Source organism: Triticum dicoccoides, chromosome 7B, assembly GCF_002162155.2.
Source record: "Triticum dicoccoides isolate Atlit2015 ecotype Zavitan chromosome 7B, WEW_v2.0, whole genome shotgun sequence".
NCBI lineage: Eukaryota > Viridiplantae > Streptophyta > Magnoliopsida > Poales > Poaceae > Triticum > Triticum dicoccoides.
The window spans coordinates 750,204,322-750,229,101 of NC_041393.1; the positions used below are offsets into that span (position 1 = coordinate 750,204,322).

Below are 24,780 nucleotides of genomic sequence, written 5' to 3' on the forward strand. Positions count from 1 at the left end.
TTACCCTAGATACTTGGTAGATGAGAAGGCTGGCAAGGTCAATAGAAGTATATTGTATATACATTATGTTAATGTGTACTTTACTAGTACTCCTAGTAGCACCAGGGTATTAGATACCGGTTCGGTTGCTAAGTGTTAGTAACTCGAAATAAAAGCTACGGAATAAACGGAGACTAGCTAAAGGTGAGCTGATGATATGTGTTGTAAGTGTTTCCAAGGTTGATGTGATCAAGCATCGCACGCTCCCTCTACCATCGAGATTGGTGTTAAACCTAAATAATTGTTATTTGGTGTTGAGCATAGACATGATTGGATTATGTCTATCGCAATACGGTTATTCATTTAAGGAGAATAATGGTTACTCTGTTTATTTGAATAATACCTTCAATGGTCTTGCACCTAAAATGAATGGTTTATTGAATCTTGATCGTAGTGATACACATGTTCATGCCAAAAGATATAAGATAGTAATAATAGTACCACCTACTTGTGGCACTGCCATGTAAGTCATATTGCTATAAACCGCATGAAGAAGCTCCATGTTGATGGATCTTTGGACTCACTCGTTTTTGAAAAGTTTGAGACATGCAAACCATGTCTATTGGTGTATATGCATGAAGAAACTCCATGCAAATGGACCATTTGGACTCACTTGATTTTGAATCACTTGAGACATGCAAATCATACCAAATGGGCAAGATGACTGAAAGCCTCGTTTTTAGTAAAATGTAACAAGAAAGCAACTTGTTGGAAGTAATACATGTTGATGTGTGCAGTCCAATGAGTGCTGAGGCACGCAGTGGATATCGTTATGTTCTTACTTCACGTATGATTTGAGTAGATACTAAGTATATTTACTTGATGAAACACAAGTCTGAATTATTGAATGGTTCAAGTAATTTTAGAGTGAAGTTGAAAATCATCGTGACAAGAGGATAAAATGTCTATGATACGATCATAGAGATGAGTATCTGAGTTACGAACTTTGGCACGCAATTAAGACATTGTGGAAATTGTTTCACAATTAATACCACCTGGAACACCATAGTGTAATGGTGTGTCGGAACATCATATTTGCACCCTATTGGATATGGTGCGTACCATGATGTCTCTTATCGAATTACCACTATCGTTCATGGGTTAGGCATTAGAGACAACCACACTCACTTTAATAGGGCACCACGTAATTCCATTGAGACGACACCGTTTGAACTATGGTTTGGAGAAACCTAAGTTGTCGTTTCTTAAAAGTTTGGGGCTGCGACGCTTATGTGAAAAAGTTTCAGGTTGATAAGCTCGAACCCAAAGCGGATAAAATGCATCTTCATAGGACACCCAACACAGTTGGGTATACCTCCTAATTCAGATCCGAAAGCAATAGGGATTGTTTCTTGAATCGGGTCCTTTCTCGAGGAAAAGTTTGTCTCGAAAAATTGAGTGGGAGGATGGTGGAGACTTGATATGGTTATTGAACCGTCACTACAGCTGGTGTGTAGCAGGGCACGGGAAGTTGTTCTTGTGGCACCTACACCAATTGAAGTGGAAGCTGATGATAGTGATCATGAAGCCTCAGATCAAGTCACTGCCGAACCTCGTAGGATGACAAGGACTCGTACTGCTTCAAAGTGGTACGATAATCCTGTCTTGGAGGTCATGTTGCTATACAACAATGAACCTACGAGCTATGGAGAAGCGATGGTGGGCCCGGATTCCGACAAATGGCTTGAGGCCATAAAATCCGAGAGAGGATCCATGTATGAAAACAAAGTGTAGACTTTGGCAGAGCTACTTGATGGTCGTAAGGCTGTTGGGTACAGATGGATTTTAAAAGGAAGACAGACAATGATGGTAAGTATCACCATTAAGAAAGCTCAACTTGTCGTTAAGATGTTTTCCGACAAGTTCAAGGAGTTGACTACGATGAGACTTTCTCACTCGTAACGATGCTAAGAGCCTGTTGGAATTATATTAGCAATTACTGCATGATTTATGAAATCTTGTAGATAGGATGTCAAAACATTGTTTCCTCGATGTTATTCTTGAGGAAAGGTTGTATGTGATACAACCAGAAGGTTTTGACAATCCTGAAAGACGCTAACTAGCATGCAAAGCTCCAGCAATCCTTCTAAGGACTGGAGTAAGCATCTCGGAGTTGGAATGTATGCTTTGACAAGATGATCAAAGATTTTGGGTTTATACAAAGTTTATGGGAAACTTGTATTTCCAAAGAAGTGAGTGGGATCACTATAGAATTTTTGATGAGTATATGTTGTTGACATATTGTTGATCGGAAATGATGTAGAATTTCTGGAAAGCATATAGGGTTGTTTGAAAGGTGTTTTTCAATAGAAAACCTGGATTAAGCTGCTTGAACATTGAGCATCAAGATCTATGAGGATAGATCAAAAACCGCTAAATGGTACTTTCAAATGAGCACATACCTTGACATGATCTTGAAGGTGTTCAAGATGGATCAGTCAAAGATGGAGTTCTTGCCTGAGTTGTAAGGTATGAAGTTAAGACTTAAAGCTCGACTACGGTAGAAGAGAGAAAAAGGACGAAGGTCGTCCCCTATGCTTCAGACGTAGGCTCTATAGCATGCTATGCTGTGTACCGCACCGCAAGTGTGCCTTGCCATGAGTCAGTCAAGGGGTACAAGAATGATCCAGCAATGGATCATTGGACAGGGGTCAAAATTGTCCTTGGAGTAAATAAGGACATGTTTCTCGATTATGGAGGTGATAAAGAGTTCGGAGTAAAGGGTTACGTCGATGCAAGCTTTAACACCTATCCGAGTGACTCCGAGTAGCAAACCGGATATGTATAGTGGAGCAACCATTTGGAATAGCTCCAAGTGGAGCGTGGAAGCAGCATTTACAATATTACCTAGAGATTTGTGAAGTACATACGGATCTGAATGTTGCAGACCCGTTGACTAAAACCTCTCTCACAAGAAAAACATGATCAAACCTCAGAACTCATTGAGTCTTAATCACATGATGATGTGAACTAGTTTGGTGAAACAAGTAAACTCTTTGGATGTTGGTCACATGGCGATGTGACCTGTGAGTGTTAATCACATGGCGATGTGAACTAGATTATTGACTCTAGTGCAAGTGGGAGACTGTTGGAAATATGCCCTAGAGGTAATAATAAATTAGTTATTATTATTATATTTCCCTATTCATGATAATCGTTTATTATCCATGCTATAATTGTATTGATAGGAAACTCAGATACATGTGTGGGTACATAGACAACACCATGTCCCTAGTAAGCCTCTAGTTCACTAGCTCGTTGATCAATAGATGGTTACGGTTTCCTCACCATGGACATTGGATGTCGTTGATAACAGGATCACATCATTAGGAGAATGACGTGATGGACGAGACCCAATCCTAAGCCTAGCACAAAGATCGTGTAGTTCGTATGCTAAAGCTTTTCTAATGTCAAGTATCATTTCCTTAGACCATGAGATTGTGCAACTCCTGGATACCGTAGGAATGCTTTGGGTGTACCAAACGTCACAACATAACTAGGTGGCTATAAAGGTGCACTACGGGTATCTCCGAAAGTGTCTGTTGGGTTGGCACGAATCGAGACTGGGATTTGTCACTCCGTGTGACGGAGAGGTATCTCTGGGCCCACTCGGTAGGACATCATCATAATGTGCACAATGTGACCAAGGGGTTGATCACGGGATGATGTGTTACGGAACGAGTAAAGAGACTTGCCAGTAACGAGATTGAACAAGGTATCGGAATACCGACGATCGAATCTCGGGCAAGTACTATACCGCTAGACAAAGGGAAGTGAATACAGGATTGATTGAATCCTCTACAGCGTGGTTCATCCGATGAGATCATCGTGGGACATGTGGGAACCAACATGGGTATCCCGATCCCGATGTTGGTTATTGGCCAGAGAGTTGTCTCGGTCATGTCTACGTGTCTCCCGAACCCGTAGGGTCTACACACTTAAGGTTCGATGACGCTAGGGTTATAGGGAATAGATATTGTGTTTACCGAATGTTTTTTGGAGTCCCGTATGAGATCCCGGACGTCACTAGGAGTTCCGGAATGGTCCGGAGGTAAAGATTTATATATGGGAAGTCCTGTTTTGGTCACCGGAAAAGTTTCGGGTGCTATCGGTGACGTACCGGGACCACCGGGAGGGTCCTGGGGGTCCACCAGGTGGGGCCACCGGCCCCAGAGGGCTGCATTGGCCAAGTGTGGGAGGGGACCAGCCCTAGGTGGGCTGGTGCGCCCCCCCCACTAGGGCCCAAGGCGCCTAGGGTTTGGGGAGGGGGCGCCTCCACCTTGCTTGGGGGGCAAGTTTCCCCCTGTCCCCCCCTTGGCTGCACCCTAGATGGTTTTTGGGGCTGCCGCCACCCCTAGGGAGGGAACACTAGATGGGGGCGCAGCCCCTCCCCTTCCCCTATATATACTTGAGGTATTGGGGGCTGCAAACATACGAGTTAAACCTCTCCCTGGCGCAGCCCTACCTCTCTTTCTCCTCATCTCTCGCGGTGCTTGGCGAAGCCCTGCTAGAATACCACGCTCCTCCATCACCACCACGCCGTTGTGCTGCTTCTCGCCGGAGTCTTCCCCAACCTCTCCCTCTCTCCTTGCTGGATCAAGGCATGGGAGACGTCACCGGGTTGTACGTGTGTTGAACGTGGAGGTGCCGTCCGTTCGGCACTAGGATCTCCGGTGATATGGATCACGATGAGTACGACTCTCTCAACCCCGTTCTCTTGAACGCTTCCGCTTAGAGATCTACAAGGGTATGTAGATGCACTCCCCTCTCTCTGGTTGCTAGTCTCTCCATAGATAGATCTTGGTGACTCGTAGGAAAATTTTGAATTTCTACTACGTTCCCCAACCCCTATGTGGTGCATTGGAAATAAACTTGTACAAAAGACATGTAAACTACAAGCAAACTACAAGGTTAACTGTGACACAAGCAAACCTAAGTTTATAACAAGCAAACGACAGTCTTGAGAGAAAGCAAATCTAATGAGAAATCGAGAATGGCGTGAGCAATGTTCTAGATACTTTTGTTGGCCGGGACCACCTGCTTCAGTAGTCGTAGTCGCCATAGGACCTAGCGCGCTTCCTGGTCTGCTCCTTGTCGAGTTTTGCCCGGCAAAGCCCTTCCTAGATGATGGTGAGGCGGCTCCATATCTCGTAAGCAGCGTAAGCGTCCTTTGTCGCATACTCGATGTGCCTCATGGACAGGGGCATGCGCGCCCAAGCATGTCTTGAAGCATTGAGGAAGATGCACTGTTATCGCACTGTGAAGAACGCCCGACTCCAATCCGGGGCAGCCGAAGTTGGTACATATATCACAGCACATGGTTTCCCCTGGAATACGTTGCAAAACAATGGTTATATGAAATTCTGAACACAAGGAAAATTTTATTATCTTGAACAACTATTGGGCTAAACCGACATTTTTACATAAATAGTCGTTCACAAGCAATTTCCTAAAAAGACATGTGCACGGCTTTTGATTAGAAGGTGAACAGTAGATATGGGATATGTAATAACAGAGGAAATATAAATTTAATTAAATCAGTATTTTATTTTCCGAAAATTGTTGCTTAATTCATCACAATTCAGTATTGAATATTTTTAGAGCAGTTCACAATCTTGGTTGTCAATGTCAATCAGTGAAAGGATTTCTGCTGCTTGGTTTTAAAAGCAACTTTAGCAAATGTATATTTCAAGACAATACATGCAAAAAGGATAAACAATAGTCTATCAACAGGCGGCTCAAAGGAGTGTTTGTAACATTAAAATTATATGTAAATTCGTCACAGCTACACCCAGCAACAACGTCATCCGCAACCATACGCCACCGTCGCCGACGCCAACCACCGGAACATGTGTGTCTAGGTGGTATTTGAAACGGATGATCCATCAAAGTTAACCTTGCCTCCAGCGTACAGGACCCCAAATGCTATCATCAAGCACAAACGCCGACTCCCAGTCAACAGCACCCCAAACGCCAATCTCCAGCACACTGTGGCTAGTTAAGCAATAGAGCTCAACGTCTGGCCACTCCCTTCGACTTCCGGCCACCGTCGTTGTTTGCAAGACCTAACGGGCTTCAATTTAAACTACCAACCTCCCTCGGTGAAGTTCATCGCTCACCTGGGACTTGGACACCACAGGCCGCTGTAGCTCGTAGAGTTCTCAAGCACAAACGCCGCAGGTCGCTGCAAGTCGTTGGTGTGGATCACGTGCAACTTGGTGTTGCCGTGGGCCTGCACCTCCTTGAATTCCCTAGTGAATCCCATGGCTTGGAGTAGTTGGTCCTCCTGCAACCTGGTATTTCATGGGGAACGATGACTGGGAGCGCAATGGCGATTTCTGTTGTTTGTGTGTGAGAAGGCCGCGGCGGAAGTCTAAATTTAAGGGCGGGGAAGCGGCAAAGGAGTGCACGATCTCACTGTCGATGCGGTTGTGCACATCGTGGGTTTTGGATCGTGGTTTTTCTTTTTAAAAAATAAAAATAATATCAGCAGTTATGTTTTTAACAACCGTTGTATCTCCTGCAAGTCGTGGAGATGATCTTTGTCTTGCATAGTTTGCTGTCAAATGTTAACTTTTACAATTTATCTAGTGACGCATGCAGGGGCAATATGTAGAGGCACAAGTCTCTGACCAAGAGAAGCGTGCTTGAAGTGGCTGGTTTAACTCTCAGGCACACGGGCGTGGTACATTCATTGGGAGTGGCAATTGTTTTCAGTGATACATTCGCTGGGAGGAGTAGTGATGTGTTTCTTCAAAGGCACTGTTGTGTGTCTGTGTTGTAACTGACGCTACGAGATGGACAGAAAGAACGAGAAGCAACAAGAGGTGTGGACATGTAGCTGCAAGAAGCACTCATACAACAAGAGGCACAACAAGAGGCACATATACGATGCTACGTGAGGCACGGAGATGAATCTACGTGATTGCACGAACGTTGATGTCTACTACACAACCTTCTTCTTGTAGACGTTGTTGGGCCTGCAAGTGCACAAGTTTGTAGGACAGTAGCAAATTTCCCTCAAGTGGATGACCTAAGGTTTATCAATCCGTAGGAGGCGTAGGATTAAGATGGTCTCTCTCAAACAACCCTGCAACCAAATAACAAAGAGTCTCTTGTGTCCCCAACACACCCAATACAATGGTAGATTGTATAGGTGCACTAGTTCAGCGAAGAGATGGTGATACAAGTGCAATATGGATGGTAGATAAGGGTATTTGTAATCTGAAATTATAAAAACAGCAAGGTAACAAGTGGTAAAAGTGAGCATAAACGGTATTGCAATGATAGGAAACAAGGCCTAGGGTTCATACTTTCACTAGTGCAAGTTCTCTCAACTATAATAACATAGATAGATCATATAACAATCCCTCATCATGCAAAAAAGAGTCACTCCAAAGACACTAATAGCGGACAACAAACGAAGAGATTATGGTAGGGCATGAAACCACCTCAAAGTTATTCTTTCGGATCAATCTATTCAAGAGTTCGTACTAGAATAACACCTTAAGACACAAATCAACCAAAACCCTAATGTCACCTAGATACTCCATTGTCACCTCAAGTATCCGTGGGCATGATTATACGATATGCATCACACAATCTCAGATTCATCTATTCAACCAACACAAAGTACTTCAAAGAGTGCCCCAAAGTTTCTACCGAAGAGTCAAGAACGTGTGCCAACCCCTATGCATAGGTTCATGGGAGGAACCCGCAAGTTGGTCACCAAAACATACATCAAGTGGCACATGATATCCCATTGTCACCACAGATAATCACGGCAAGACATACATCAAGTGTTCTCATAAAAGACTCAATCCGACAAGATAACTTCAAAGGGAAAACTCAATTCATCACAAGAGAGTAGAGGGGGAGAAACATCATAAGATCCAACTATAATAGCAAAGCTCGGGATACATCAAGATCGTGCCATAGAGGGAACACGAGAGAGAACACGAGAGACAGAGAGATCAAACACATAGCTACTGGTACATACCCTCAGCATCGAGGGTGAACTACTCCCTCCTCATCATGGAGAGCGCCGGGATGATGAAGATGGCCACCGGTGATGGATCCCCCCTCCGGCAGGGTGCCGGGAAGGGCTCCCGAGAGGTTTTTGGTGGCTACATAGGCTTGCAACGGTGGAACTCCCGATCTATCTTGATATTCGATGTTTTTAGGGTACGTAGGCTTATATAGGCGAAAGAAGTCGGTCGGGAGGTGCTCAAGGGGCCCACGAGACAGGGGGCGCGCCCTATAGGGGGGCGCCCTCCTATCTCATGGCTTCCCCGATGACCCCCCGGCTTGCACTCCAAGTCTCCTGGATCATAATCTTCAAAAAAATCACGTTGCTGAAGGTTTCATTCCGTTTGGACTCTGTTTGATATTCCTTTTCTTCGAAATACTGAAACAAGCAATAAAACAACAATATGGGCTGGGCCTCTGGTTAATAGGTTAGTCCCAAAAGTAATATAAAAGTGTATAATAAAGCCCAAAATCCTTCAAAACAGATAATATAATAACATGGAGCAATCAAAAATTATAGATACGTTGGAGACGTATCAAGCATCCCCAAGCTTAATTCCTGCTCGTCCTCGAGTAGGTAAATGATAAACACAAAATTTTTGATGTGGAATGCTACCTAGCATGATTCACAATGTAATTTCTCTTTATTGTGGCATGAATGTTTAGATCCAAGTGATTCAAAATAAAAGTTCATATTGACAAAATAAATAGTAACACTTCAAGCATACTAATCAAAGTAATCATGTCTTCTCAAAATAACATGGCAAAAGAAAGTTCATCCCTACAAAATCATATAGTTAAGCTATGGTTCATTTTCGTCACACAAAGATGTTCCCAACTTCTATACCCCCGATGACAAGCCAAGCAATTGTTTCATACTTAAATAATCTCAAACTTTTTCAACCTTCACGCAATACATGAGCGTGAGCCATGGATATAGCACTATGGGTGGAATAGAATATAATGATGGGGGTTGTGTGGAGAAGACAAAAAAGGAGAAAGTCTCACATTGACGAGGATAATCAACGGGCTATGGAGATGCCCATCAATTGATGTCAACATGAGGAGTAGGGATTGCCATGCAACGGATGCACTAGAGCTATAAATGAATGCTCAACAAAAGAAAACTAGTGGGTGTGCATCCAACTTGCTTGCTCATGAAGACCTAGGGCATTTGGGGAAGCCCATTGTAGGAATATACAAGCCAAGTTCTATAATGAAAAATTCCCACTAGTATGAAAAAGACAACCTATGAGACTCACTACATGAAGAACATGGTGCTACTTTCAAGCACAAGTGTGGAAAAAGAGATAGTAGCATTGCCCTTTTTATTTACTTTCTTTTTTTTCTTTTGGCCTTTCTTATTTTTTTTTCTTTTTTTTCTTTGGGCAATGCTCTAATAATGATGATCATCATACTTCTATTGATTACAACATATGAATTACAACTCGAAACTAGAACAAGATATGACTCTATATGAATGCATCCGGCGGTGTACCGGGATGGTGCAATGAATCAAGAGTGACATGTATGAAAAATAATGCTTGGTGGCCTTGCCACAAATACGATGTCAACTACATGATCATGCAATGGCAATATGACAAAAGTAATGTATGTCATGATGATGATAAACAGAATGGTGGAAAGTTGCATGGCAATATATCTTGGAATGGCTATGGAAATGCCATAAAAAGGTAGGTATGGTGGCTGTTTTGAGGAAGATATAAGGAGGTTTATGTGTGATAGAGCGTATCATATCACGGGGTTTGGACGCACCGGCGAAGTTTGCACCAACTCTCAAGGTGAGAAACGGCAATGCACGGTACCGAAGAGGCTAGCAATGATGGAAAGGTAAACGTGCGTATAATCCATGGACTCAACATTAGTCAAAAGAACTCATATACTTATTGCAAAAATTTAGAAGTCATCAAAAACCAAGCACTACACGCATGCTCCTAGGGGGATAGATTGGTAGGAAAAGACCATCGCTCGTCCCCTACCGCCACTCATAAGGATGCACAAGCCAGGTACACTTCATGTTTCAAATTTGTTACACAACTTTAACCATACGTGCATGCTACGGGACTTGCTAACTTCAACACAAGCATTCTTTAAATTCATAATCACCCAACTAGCATGACTTTAATATCACTACCTCCATATCTCAAAACAATTATCAAGTATCAAATTGATCATGGCATCCAATTCACCTCCTATGATAGTTTTCTTTCAAATTACCATGCTGTTTAAGACTCTCAAAATAATATAAGTGAAGCATGAGAGTTCATTAATTTCTACAAAGTAAAACCACCGCCGTGCTCTAAAAGATATAAGTGAAGCACTAGAGCAAATGACAAACTACTCCAACAAGATATAAGTGAAGATCAATGAGTAGCTAAATAATTATGCAACTATGTGAAGATTATCTCTCATTAAAGAATTTCAGATCTTGGTATTGTATTCAAGAAGCAAGCAAAGCAAAACAAAATGACATTGCAAGGATAGCACAACTCATGTTAAGAAACAAAAACTTAGGTTCAACCGATACTAACCGATAATTGTTGAAGAAGAAAGGTGGGATGCCTACCGGGGCATCCCCAAGCTTAGATGCTTGAGACTTCTTGAATTATTATCTTTGGGTGCCTTGGGCATCCCCAAGATTGAGATTTTATGTCTCCTTAATTCATTTCATGTCACGGTTTCTCTTTTTATCAAAAGCTTCATCCACACCAAACTCAACAATAACTCGTGAGATATGTTAGTATAAAATAGTGCAAAACCTTATCATTTTCTACTGTAACAAATTACTAATATTATTATTCAACATTGCATACTAAATGTATCTGCATATTTAATACTCCTATCCTCAAATATAATCATTAAACAAGCAAACATATGCATACAATGCAACCATAACAGCAATCTGCCCAAACAGTACAGTCTGTAAAGAATGCAAGATTCATCATACTTCCCTAACTCCAAAAATTATGAGAAAAATACTACGCTGAAGAAGATTTATCAGATCTCAATATGAAAAAAAAATTCAACATTATACCATTCTCTTAATTTTCTAGGGAATTTTGGCAACAGCGGTAAACTTTCTGTTTTCAAACAGCAACATGTATACTACCAAAATAAGCATGGCAAAGGCTATCCTTGAAATTTTTATTGAAAATAAAGATTCAAAACATTATTCTAACTATCAGAAAGCAAATACTAACAAAATAAAATGACGCTCCAAGCAAAACGCATATCATGTGGCGAATAAAAATATAGCTCCAAGTAAAGTTACCGATGAACGAAGACAAAAGAGGGGATGCCATACGGGGCATCCCCAAGCTTAGTTACTTGGTTGTCCTTGAATATTACCTTGGGGTGCCTTGTTAATCCCCAAGCTTAGGCTCTTGCCACTCCTTATTCCATAGTCCATCGAATCTTTACCCAAAACTTGAAAACTTCAACCACACAAAGCTCAAGACAAACCTCGTAAGCTCCGTTAGTATAAGAAAATAAATCACCACTTAGGTACTGTAATGAACTCATTATAAATTCATATTGGTGTAATATATACTGTATTCTAACTTCTCTATGGTTCATACCCTTACATACTAGCCATAGATTCATCAAAATAAGCAAACAACACAATGAAAACAGAATCTGTCAAAAACAGAACAGTCTGTAGTAATCTGTATCAAAAGTATACTTCTGTAACTCAAAAAATTCGCAAATAAATTGCTGGACCTGAGGAATTTGTCTATTAATAATCTTCAAAAATAATCAACCTAAAATCACTCTCCAGTAAAAAATGGCAGCTATTCTCGTGAGCGCTAAAGTTTCTGTTTTTACCGCAAGATCATAAAGACTTCACCCAAGTCTTCCCAAAGACTCTACTTGGCACTTTATTGAAACAAAAGCTATAAAACATGATTACTAAAGTAGAATAATCATGTGGACACACAAAAACAGTAAGGATAAATATTGCGTTGTCTCCCAACAAGCGCTTTTCTTTAATGCCTTTCTAGCTAGGCATGATGATGGCAATGATGCTCACATAAAAGATAAGAATTGAAACATAACGGGAGCATCATGAAGCATATGACTAGCACATTTAAGCCTAACCCACTTCCTATGCATAGGGATTTTGTGAGCAAACAACTTATGGGAACAATAATCAACTAGCATAGGAAGGAAAAACAAGCATAGCTTCAAAAATTTCAGCACATAGGGAGGAAACTTGACATTATTGCAATTCCTACAAGCATAAGTTCCTCCCTCATAATAATTTTCAGTAGCATCATGAATGAATTCAACAATATAACCAGCACCTAAAGAATTCTTTTCATGATCTACAAGCATATAAAATTTACTACTCTCCACATAAGCAAAATTCTTCTCAGTCGGAATGGTAGTGGGAGAAAACTCAACAAAATAACTATCATGTGAGGCATAATCCAATTGATAACTAAAATCATGATGACAAGTTTCATGTTTATTTTTATTCTTAATAGCATACAAGTCATCACAATAATCATCATAGATAGCAACCGTGTTCTCATAATCAATTGGAACCTCTTCCGAAATAGTGGAATCATCACAAAATAAAGTTGACACTCTTCCAAATCCACTTTCATATTCATCAAAATAAGATTCAATATCCTCCAAAATAGTGGGATCAATACTACCTAAAGTTGACACTCTTCCAAACCCACTTTCATCAATATAATCATCATAAATAGGAGGCATGCTTTCATCATAATAAATATTCTCATCAAAACTTGGGGGACAGAAAATATCATATTCATCAAACATAGCATCCCCAAGCTTGTGGCTTTGCATATCATTAGCATCATGGATATTCAAGGAATTCATACTAACAACATTGCAATCATGCTCATCATTCAAATATTTATTGCCAAACATTCTAATGCATTCTTCTTCTAGCACTTGAGCACAATTTTCCTTTCCATCATTCTCACGAAATATATTAAAAAGACGAAGCGTACGAGGCAAACTTAACTCCATTTTTTTGTAGTTTTCTTTTATAAACTAAACTAGTGATAAAACAAGAAACTAAAAGACTCGATTGCAAGATCTAAAGATATACCTTCAAGCACTCACCTCGCCAGAAAAGAGCTTAGTTGACGGGGTGTGAGTACCGTTTACCTAGCCTCCCCGGCAACGGCGCCATAAAAGAGCTTGATGTCTACTACACAACCTTCTTCTTGTAGACGTTGTTGGGCCTGCAAGTGCACAGGTTTGTAGGACAATAGCAAATTTCCCTCTAGTGGATGACCTAAGGTTTATCAATCCATAGGAGGCGTAGGATGAAGATGGTCTCTCTCAAACAACCCTGCAACCAAATAACAAAGAGTCTCTTGTGTCCCCAACACACCCAATACAATGGTTGATTGTATAGGTGCACTAGTTCGGCGAAGAGATGGTGATACAAGTGCAATATGGATGGTAGATAAGGGTATTTGTAATCTGAAATTATAAAAACAGCAAGGTAACAAGTGGTAAAAGTGAGCGTAAACAGTATTGTAATGATAGGAAACAAGGCCTAGGGTTCATACTTTCACTAGTGCAAGTTCTCTCAACAATAATAACATAGATAGATCATATAACAATTCCTCATCATGCAATAAAGAGTCACTCCAAAGAAACTAATAGCGGAGAACAAACGAAGAGATTATGGTAGGGTACGAAACCACCTCATAGTTATTCTTTCGGATCAATCTATTCAAGAGTTCGTACTAGAATAACACCTTAAGACACAAATCAACCAAAACCCTAATGTCACCTAGATACTCCATTGTCACCTCAAGTATCCGTGGGCATGACTATACGATATGCATCACACAATCTCAGATTCATCTATTCAACCAACACAAAGTACTTCAAAAAGTGCCCCAAAGTTTCTACCGGAGAGTCAAGAATGTGTGCCAACCCCTATGCATAGGTTCATGGGCGAAACCCGCAAGTTGGTCACCAAAACATACATCAAGTGGCACATGATATCCAATTGTCACCACAGATAAGCACGGCAAGATACATCAAGTGTTCTCATAAAAGACTCAATCCGACAAGATAACTTCAAAGGGAAAACTCAATTCATCACAAGAGAGTAGAGGGGGAGAAACATCATAAGATCCAACTATAATAGCAAAGCTCGGTATACATCAAGATCATGCCATAGAGGGAACACGAGAGAGAGAGAGAGAGAGAGAGAGAGAGAGATAGAGAGAGAGAGAGAGATCAAACACATAGCTACTGGTACATACCCTCAGCCTCGAGGGTGAACTACTCCCTCCTCGTCATGGAGAGCGCCGGGATGATGAAGATGGCCACCGGTGATGGATCCCCCTCCGGCAGGGTGCCAGGAAGGGCTCCCGAGAGGTTTTTGTTGGCTACAGAGGCTTGCGGCGGTGGAACTCCCGATCTATCTTGATATTCAATGTTTTTAGGGTACGTAGGCTTATATAGGCGAAAGAAGTCGGTCGGGAGGTGCTCGAGGGGCCCACGAGACAGGGGGCGTGCCCTATAGGGGGCGCGCGCCCTCCTATCTCGTGGCTTCCTCGATGACCCCCCGGCTTGCACTCCAAGTCTCCTAGATCATAATCTTCTAAAAAATCACGTTCCCGAAGGTTTCATTCCGTTTGGACTCTGTTTGATATTCCTTTTCTTCGAAATACTGAAACAGGCAATAAAACAGCAATATGGGCTGGGCCTCCAGTTAATAGGTTAGTCCCAAAAGTAATATAAAAGTTTATAATAAAGCCCATAATCCTTCAAAACAGATAATATAATAACATGGAACAATCAAAAATTATAGATACGTTGGAGACGTATCAGACGTCAATTCATGCTATGGTGCTACGCGAGGCACGGGCACGAACAAATAGACGTGCACTCAACTACATGCACAAAAAGCCACAGATGTGTTCCTGAGAAGCACCGGCCTCCGCGGTTTTACCGCAAGGTGGGATTCGACATTTATCCAGGGCATTCCGGGTTTTACAATTGTAGGAAGAATCGTTTTTCACTTATATGTTCTGTGGCAGAGGCACGGCTATTACTTCTGTGACAAAGGAATGTACGTCGAATGTACGTGACGTGAGGATTGACAATAGGCGTCCGTTACTGTTTTTCCGGAATGTTTTTCAATTAAATGTGAGAGGCATGAATGTGCTGATGGAACAGGCACGGTCATGTCTGAAATAGTTGCAAGGTCGTCCCTAAGGTGTCCTATACGCTTCACAGTTACAAGCACGGTCATCGTACTTGTCGAGGCACGGAGGTGTAGGATGGAGCCTATGCCTTTGTGATAGTCACATCCCATATTAAGAAGGAAGCAAATGTTCATAAACCCGATACGTCGGAAGATGGCCATAAGGCACGCACCTGCCTTTGCGTCTTTGGTGACGTTATGTTTTGTGCCATCGGGGTGGACGTAATGCTCGGTTTTCTGATGTTTTTATTGTCAGCAACTTTCTTAAGATGTTACGCATGAGAAAGGTATGATTTTATCCGACGAACTGGAGGCACGGACGTGATTCTATGGGAGGTATGGATGCGAAGGATCATGATGCAAGCACGTGAGGGTGTGCCTATGTTTTCAAGAAGCTTTCATTGACACGTTTTCATTGCGGGAGCTATGGCCTATGAGTTCCATGTGTCTTCGAAGGCATTCGGCCTCATTAACGGACATGAAGCCAATTTATGCACGGTCCCCATAGGAGTGGAGGCACATAAGTGCCTCCGTGGGTGTTTTAACTAGTTTGTGTTATTGACGGCAACCGTGCCTCTGTAGTGTCCTTCTCTGAGGGTCACGGGCGTAAGCAATGCTTTCCAAGGAGAATAAACACCTAACTACCTCTGTATTCAAAATGTTTTTCTAAAGTGTTCCATACGAATGATTTTTAATATTGTGTGTGCAATGGTTTGTTAGAACATTGTGCACTGCTTTTAGGAGCATTTTTAATTGTTATCCCTACATTTCGACGCTGCATCCACAAAGGTACTAGTGCATTGCATGCTCGTCATTTTTGTGGATTGCTATGTGTACCTACTCTGTGCGTTACGCTAATCGTATAGTATCTGTACTGTGTTTATATTTTTCAGTTCACGCCAATATATTCTAATAATAGAAAACTCCAACATTGCACTGGAAATAAACTTGTTCAGAAGATATGTAAACTGGAAGCAAACTACAAGGTTAACTGCGACACAAGCAAATCTAAATTTAGAACAAGCAAACGACAGTCTTGAGAGAAAGCAAATCTAACGAGAAATCTAGAATGGCACGAGCAATCTTCTAGATACTTTTCTTGGCCGGGACCACCTGCTTCAGTAGTCGTAGTCGCCCCAGGACCTTGCGCGCTTCCTGGACTGCTCCTTCTTGAGTTTTGCCCGGCGGAGCCCTTCCTGGATGGTGGTGAGGCGGCTCCATATCTCGTACGCAGCGTAAGCATCTTTTGCCACGTACTCGATGTGCCTCATGGACAGGAGCATGCGTGCCCAGCGCTGGTGCTCTGCGTTGGTGAGCTTCTTCTTCATGTCGTTGTAGTAGTCGTGGACAAGGATGCCTGAGACATCGCCAAGGGAGTCCAGAGGCTCGGTAGCTGTAGGCACCCTCCATTCCTTCTAGATGCCGACAAAGTGGGCGATCTCCAGCCCGACGCGGTCGAGCATCTCAATGTCGCTGTCGATTGAGAAGCCAGCAAACGTGTATCTGGGGTCGGCGAGGAAGTTGTCGAACCTGGTGCAGTTCTTGTCGGCGGCGCTTAGTTGAAAGAGCAGCACCGGATGATCCTTGCCGACGGAGAGCTTGACGAGGGCTGGTTTCTAATCTTTGCCAATGTCATTGGTGTACTCCACATCAACTCCAATGATCTTGTGGCGCTCGAATTCGAGGTGTCGCTCGTACTGCTCGATGGTGGTGGCCGCCTTGTGCAAGTCATTGGTGTGGATCACGTGCAACTTGGTGTTGCCATGGGCCTGCACCTCCATGAATTCCCTGGTGAATCCCATGGCCTGGAGCAGTTCGTCCTCCTGCAACCTGGTATTTCATGTGGAACAGTGAGTGGGAGCACAATGGCGATCTCTGTTGTTTGGGGGAGACAAGTCTGCAGCGTAAGTCTAAATTTAAGGGCGGGGAAGCGACAAAGGAGTGCACGATCTCACTATCGATGCGGTTGTGCACATCGTGGGTTCTGGATCGTGGTTTCGTCTCCCTGTCGGTGCGGTTGTGCACATCCTGGGTTTTTGATTGTGGTTTTTCTTTATAAAAAATAAAAATAAAATTAGTTGTTATGTTTTTAACAACCGTCGTATCTCCAGCAAGTCGGGGAGATGATCGTTGTCTTGCGTAGTTTGCTGTCAAATGTTAACTTTTACAATTTATCTCGTGAGGCATGCAGGGGCACTATGTAGTGGCACAAGTCTCTGACCAAGAGAAGCATGCTTGAAGTGGCTGGTTTAACTCTTAGACACACGGGCGTGGTACATTCACTGGTCGTGGCAATTGTTTTCAGTGATACATTCAGTTTGCTGTCAAATGTTAAATTTTTGCACTCTCGTTGTATAAGTGTTGTGCTTTATTAGAGGCACTGTTGTGTGTCTGTGTTGCAACTGATGCTAAGAGATGGATAGAAAGAACGAGAAGCAACGAGGGGCGTGGACATGCAGATGCAAGAAGCACTTATACAACAAGATGCGCAACTAGAGGCACAGACACGGTGCTACGTGAGGCACAGAGATGAAGTTATGTGAGTGCACGGATGTCAACTCATGCTATGGTGCTACGTGAGGCATGGGCACGAACAAATAGTCATGCACTCAACTACATGCGCAAAAAGCCACAGATGTGTTTCTGAGAAGCACCGGTCTCCATGGTTTTACCGCAAGGTGGGATTCAACATTTATCCAGGGCATTCCAGGTTTTACATGTGTAGGAAGAATGGTTTTACGCTTATATGTTCTATGGCAGAGGCACGGCAATTACTTCTGTGACGAAGGAATGAACGTCGAATGTACGTGACGTGAGTATTGACAATAGGCGTCCATTACTGTTTTCCGGAATGTTTTTCAATTAACTGTGAGAGGCATGAATGTGCCGATGGAACAGACACGATCATGTCTGAAATAGTTGCAAGTACGAGATGGGCAGAAACAACGGGAAGAAACGAGGGGCGTGGGCATGCAGCTGCGAAACGCACTTATAAAGCGAGAATCGCAGCTGGAGGCACATGTACGATGCTACGTGAGGCACGGACATGAAGCTATGTGATTGCATGGACGTCAATCCGTGCCCGTGTTCTATCAAATGTTTTAAGTGACAGTTTGTAAAGGCATGGATTTTTAAGGTGACTGAGCCATAGGGGAAGGCGCTAGGTTTTTAGGAGGCGTATGATTGAGCTCATCGCAACAAACTACTTGGCATGAAGCTATTCTACGGAGTACCATAGTGAAAATTATTTATACTACTATCGTGGCAACGTCACTAAACTATTCTGAAACATACTTCACCACAGCCATCCATTCTCCATTATTAGTCAGTGAACCCTTTTATTATTATCAGAGATAAATAAAGTAACCCACGTAAGTGTTTCACCTTCTTTGACAGGAAATTTTCACCACCGTCCTCTTGGATATAATTATATGCTCAGTTACATACCATGACATAACTAAATAACAAAACTGGTGTGTACATCCTGTTCAAAAAACAGACATAAATTACTGAACTAGGAAGTATAGCCACTGGCAATGCTCTATCAGGAAAGGTCGTGGATTATCATCCGCGGCAGTTTCATGTTTCCCAATGTTGGCCACCGCTTTTCAATTGTGACAAGGACAATTGAACCAACACTTAGCTGAGCTTCCCGGGCAAAATCTGAGAAACCTATCACCTCCATTCTGCCATCGGTTCGTATGGAGTACGTTATGCTCATGTCTATTGCATCATACATCTCTGTTAGGATGATTCCACCGTTTTGAGGTAGATATTCTAGGTTCATCTTTAGAAGCCTCACAACGGCAGACGGGATTCTCTGCAGATTGTACCGATATTACTAGATAAAATCAATGTACAAGGACATAAAACATCGAAGGTAGCAAACAAAACCATGGCAGTGGATCAAAAGAAATATTCAATGACTAACCAGACGACCATTTATGACATTATTGATGTTTAGACGCTGCACAAAGGGTATGGTGGGGAAGTCGTCAGACTCAAACACATAGTATATCATCTGTCCAAAATGTATGTATGAGAGGTTTACGCCTCGACCAAACACGGTTTTCCCAATGTACTCCCTCTCCGAGTCATTTAGGAAATCAAGAGCTGCATGGAAAAAATAACTCATTTTCAAACAAATTTGTTTAAACAGATGAACTCGCCATTTAAGTTTAAAAGGAATGGATAAATTCAATGCATGTGATTAAGTTGGGATGATAATCATCAGAATTGCATAAAATGTTTTCCAAATAACTTTGATAAGTATGACATTCATTTAGTGGACAGGGGTAGGAGCACAAAAGTATGCTGATAAACATAGTTGATAAAACAGGATGGAAGTTGGTGCGCTTACCTAGTGATGGTTTGGGAAGGGGCCTGTGACCTCCTCAAGAATCACTGAGTCCCAGATCTATCTCAATGGACTGACTCCCAGTATCCAGGTTTATGATGATTAGATCTTGATAATGAAGATCGTAGTCACTAATTAACTTTTCCCAGCCAGGTCCATGAATTTTTGACCGGTTAGGTTCATCGGTGATGCAGATCTCATATGACAGATCCTCGTTGGTGATCAGTACTGGATTCCTTTGTTTTCCTTCTTCTTGAAATGCTTGCTCTTTCCACTGATAGATTGAAGAAGTGACTTGCTGCCTGCAATAGCATGGCACATACTGCGCAAGAAAAAAAACTTCAAACTGGCAAGAAGGAATCCTTGAATACCGACATGTATAACCAAGGCAGATAGCGCTTATCATATATGTACCAATTGTTTTCAATAGGTTGCTATTTTATAAAACAAGGTACATCAAAAAATGAAAACATATCATTAAATGCTTAAATGTAGGCATTCCATTCCAACAATATGGTAAAAACTTTTATTTCCTCGATCAGAAAGATACACTAGTTGATAGTAAGTGATGGGCAGCATGGGGTGGCAAACATTTCTCCTTACCACGCATGTCTTGAAGCATCGAGGAAGATGCACTGTTATCGCGCTGTGAAGAACGCCCGACTCCAATCCAGGGCAGTCGAAGTTGGTACATATATCACAGCACATGGTTTCCCCTGGAATATGTTGCAAAACAACGGTTATATGAAATTCTCAACACAAGGAAAATTTTATTATCTTGAAAAACTATTTGGCTAAACCGGCATTTTTACATAAATAGTCGTTCACAAGCCATTTCCTAAAAAGACATGTGCACGGCTTTTGATTAGAAGGTGAACAGTAGATATGGAATATGTAATAACAGAGGAAATATGAATTTAATTAAATCAGTATTTTATTTTCCAAAAATGGCTGCTTAATTCATCACAATGCAGTATTGACTATTTTTAGAGCAGTTCACAATCTTGGTTGTCAATGTCAATCAGTGAAAGGATTTCTGATGCTTGGTTTTAAAAGCAGCTTTAGCAAATGTATATTTCAAGACAAGACAGGCAAAAAGGAGAAACAATAGTCTATCAACAGGCGGCTCAAAGGAGTGTTTGTAACATTAAAATTATATGTAAATTCGTCACAGTTGCACCCAGCAACAACGTCATCCACAACTATACGCCACCATCGCCGACGCCAACCACCGGAAAATGTGTGGCTAGGTGGTATTTGAAACGGATGATCCATCAACATTAACCTTGCCTCCAGCGTACAGGACCCCAAACGCTATCATCAAGCATAAACGCCGACTCCCAGTCAACAACACCCCAAACGCCGATCTCCAGTACACTGTGGCCGGTTAAGCAATAGAGCTCAACGTCTGGCCACTCCCTTGGACTTCGGGCCACCGTCGTTGTTTGCAAGACCTAACGGGCTTCAATTTAAACTACCAACCTCCCTCGGCGAAGTTCATCGCTCACCTGGGACTTGGACGCCGCAGGTCGCTGCAGCTCGTAGCATTCTCAAGCACAAACGCCGACTCCCAATCAACCCCACCCCTAAGAGGCATGGGTCGTGTACAGATTCAGCCTCGTACTGCGTGGATTTGGTTTAGATCACAATGATTTTCCAGGCAATTCCTAGCATAACAGCATAGGTGCGTTGCTTTCAAACACGGCGAGACAAAAGCAACAGAGAGGAAAACGGATCGTAGGAAAAAACTCACATAGAAATTAAGAGAAAATGGACTAACCCTAGATCTAGAGGGAGAATCAAGAGAGAAGGGACGATGAACTCTACAGCGGGTGAGTGGGAGGGGGCGGTCTGGGTTGGCACAAAACAGAACAGATAGTTATAATACACGCCTGCTCACTGACATGGGGCTACTGTACAGCGGCAAAGACAAGACTATTGGCTTATTAGGAGCATAGAGGCACGCACCGACGGCCCCAACACGCACGGACTAACATGCAAATAAGGCATGTCCATGACGCACGACCATGCTTCTGTTTTCCGAAGTATTTTTCTCTAGCACGGTCTCTCGGAGGGACAGGGACGTGAAGCCACGGTGCGCATCGTCCTGTAAGGATAAGAATGAGATGCACGGAAAGGCCTCTGTATTCTAAATGTTCTCAGTGACGTGTTAATTGACAGACGCGCGGTCTTTAAACATTTGGTGCATGGTTGTACATGCGCACGACGCACAGACGTCTTTTGTGTTCTCCTAGTTGTTTTCGCATGACACGGCCACTCCGATGGACAGGGGAGTGAAGCCACGGTGTGCACGGTTCTCCAAGGACAAAATGCACTAAAGTGCCTCTGTTCTCGTAACATTTTAACCTGCTTGCTCACTGAGAGAGGCACGGGTGTATGTTTAAATGACGTAAGACCGTGCTAGTGTTTTCTGAATTGTTCATTTCTGACACGGCCTCTCAGAGGGACACAGTGCTTGCAATTAAAAGGGGCATGTAATCTTTTGCTTTGACGAATTCTTAGGATGCATGAGTTTTGTTCAATATGATAATGAGAATGGAAACCCGGCATCTAAAAAGTGATTGGAGGTTCGTTGCTGACATTAAGTCATTATAACAGCATTCCAAATGTTTTTAGTGACGTGTTCCCACGGACGTATGATTTTCACAACCTCTCGATGCCTGTTCGTTTCCTGTGGGGTGCACGGACGTCCTTCGGAGAGGCGTGGTTGCAGCAGTTGCAGGTTTGCAGTCGACGCATGTTGCTTTTAAAACACAGAATTTCACGGCAAATAATTGAGATAAACAAGAGGATACTAGTTTGATTTTTGAGCATCTGTGCGAGCTGATTTCTTTTATAATTGGGTCCAGAAACATATGATCGATATTGAAAGCGGAAAGCATGTACGTAATTGATATCATAAACGTTTATATCCCAAATTTTAAAAATATGAGTTTACTGCCTCAAAACAAAAGCTAACACACAATACAACAAGTACATCTCTCCAGACCTGTTTTCAGCATCCATAGTTGAATGGATCTGGCAAATCCAGATATTCAACACATGTATGTTTTAAATCCATGTGCATATGCTTGCAAGTTGTTGTTAATTTAAGCTTGGCACAATTAGAAGCCCTTTTGTCCATCTGAAGTACCTCTTCTTGACATTTGTAAAATTCACGAGTGAAATCTCTGCGCAGGCCAAACTTAAGCCTGATTGTCAGTAGCATCCTAGCATTGAGAATAAAGAATGTCACAAATGCAGTGTTTGCATCTATAAGTTCATAGTCTTCCAGCGTTAATGTCCTCAAACAAATGTCGTGATTATTGAGAAACACCAACTGCTTTTCGCGCCATTCATTTGTTATACCTCTTTGATCCCATCCTCCCCCCTAAACACACATGAAGAGCAAACTGAGCAGTTAGTGCCAGTATATTACGTATATTGTGCGTGGGCTTTCAACCTGTGTGAAATCATCACCTCGATAAACAAGTTTTGCAAGCATTGAAATCATCACAGCAAGTCAATAATCTAATCTAGATTAAAGCATGTCTGTGAGATAAACAAGGTCTTGACAGAATCCAGCACCGCGTGTATGTCGGCGTTCTGGGAACGGGGGTACCCAGACTTGCCTGCCTGCGGCCTGCAGCGTGGCTCAAGGAGCGGCCCAGTACGGCCCATCTTCGTCAACACAAGCTCAAGACCCTCGTGAGGGGCCAAGCCTCGCGGGGCGGACGACAGGAAGCTTCCTCAGGCGCAGCCTCGTCAGGTTGGCTCGTGAGGAGGCGGAGAGATCAAGGCAGGGTACCTCACGAGGTGCCCGTGACGCAAGCCATGACGACCGAAGCCAGGTGGGCGCCAGCCTGCACAGTGTCCTTGTTTCCTCTTTGGTGCAAAGGGGGCAAGCACAGGCCAAGGTATCAAGCAAAGGCTACCATTTCGGTGCAACAAGACCAAGACCAGCAGAACGGCAGGATGGAGGTCATTGTGGAGCCCAGGACGGCGTCATCATCAAAGCCTTTGGCAGGCGAAGACCAACTTTAGTCAGGATAACTGTACTAGATGTTCCCCTTCAAAATGGCTAATTGTTGGTGCCCTTCCCGCTCAATATTTGGGAAGAGGACCAAGGCCTCGCTCTATAAATAGGGCTAGCCACCAGAGGATAGGGCATCTGGAGGTCGACCGATCAAACCTTAGCCAGAACCACCAACACAAGAACTCCTCCCCTCGCGAGGCCGTTCTTCCTTTGTATTGTTCATCATCAGCCCCTAAGGCAATCCACCACACCACACACTAGAGTAGGGTATTACACCACAATGGTGGCCTAAACCAGTATAAACCTTGCGTCCCTTGTGTTGTTCTTTGTGTAGCCTAGATCCTTTGTGAGGCGACGAAACGTGAGTTGGTAGAAGAGTGATCTCCGCACGCACCCTAGAGTTCGAACCTTAAGGGTCTGCTGGAACCCAAAATCCGAAATTTAGCGCGCCAGGTAGGGGTGCACCGGAATCATGCCTTCCATCGTCTTGTGTTTCGTCATCCGTCGCGTCCATTCTGACGCTCGTCGAGCCCGTACCGAGCGCCGGGCTGCCCTCGTGGCCCATGTTGCCCAGGCGGCCCCCGTCGGAGGGCCTCCCCGTCGTTCCTCGTCGCCTGCCGCCCAAGCCGCCACTGGCCCGGCAGGGAATGAGCAGCAGGCGTCATCTCTGCATCCCTCGGTGCGGCGAGAAGGCCGCACCGCCACCCCGTCGCTGACTCCAGCAGGCTCATCGTCGCATGCTCGTCGCGCCCCCGTAGACGCGCACGCCGTGCTGCTTCTGGCACGAGAGCTCCTGCACTACCATCCCGTCGACGACCTCTACGACGAGTGGCTTGCTTGCATCACCGACCTCGTCAGCGCCGCAGGGGGCTCCCCTGCACCATCCCTCTCACTACATCGCCCCCCGCCCTGCTCGGGCAAGGCAGCTCCGGAGGCGCCTCCGCCGCCTCCCCCTCAAGAAGGCGCCCTGGCCCCAAGGTGCGCGGCCCCTGGATGGGACCCACTCCGTCCAGCGCCCGCGCAGCAAGAGAAGAGCTGCCAAGAGATCCCTTGTCCCCAAGAAGCTGCCCGCGTGCTCCCCGCGCCAGCACG

The 24,780-nt window shown here is 43.5% G+C and overlaps 1 pseudogene; it reads right to left on the minus strand.

Annotated features, from left to right (window-relative positions):
• Positions 1-16,413: 16,413 nt before the first annotated feature.
• Positions 16,414-17,097, minus strand: LOC119335885 (annotated as a pseudogene).
• Between the last annotated feature and the right edge of the window lie 7,683 nt (positions 17,098-24,780).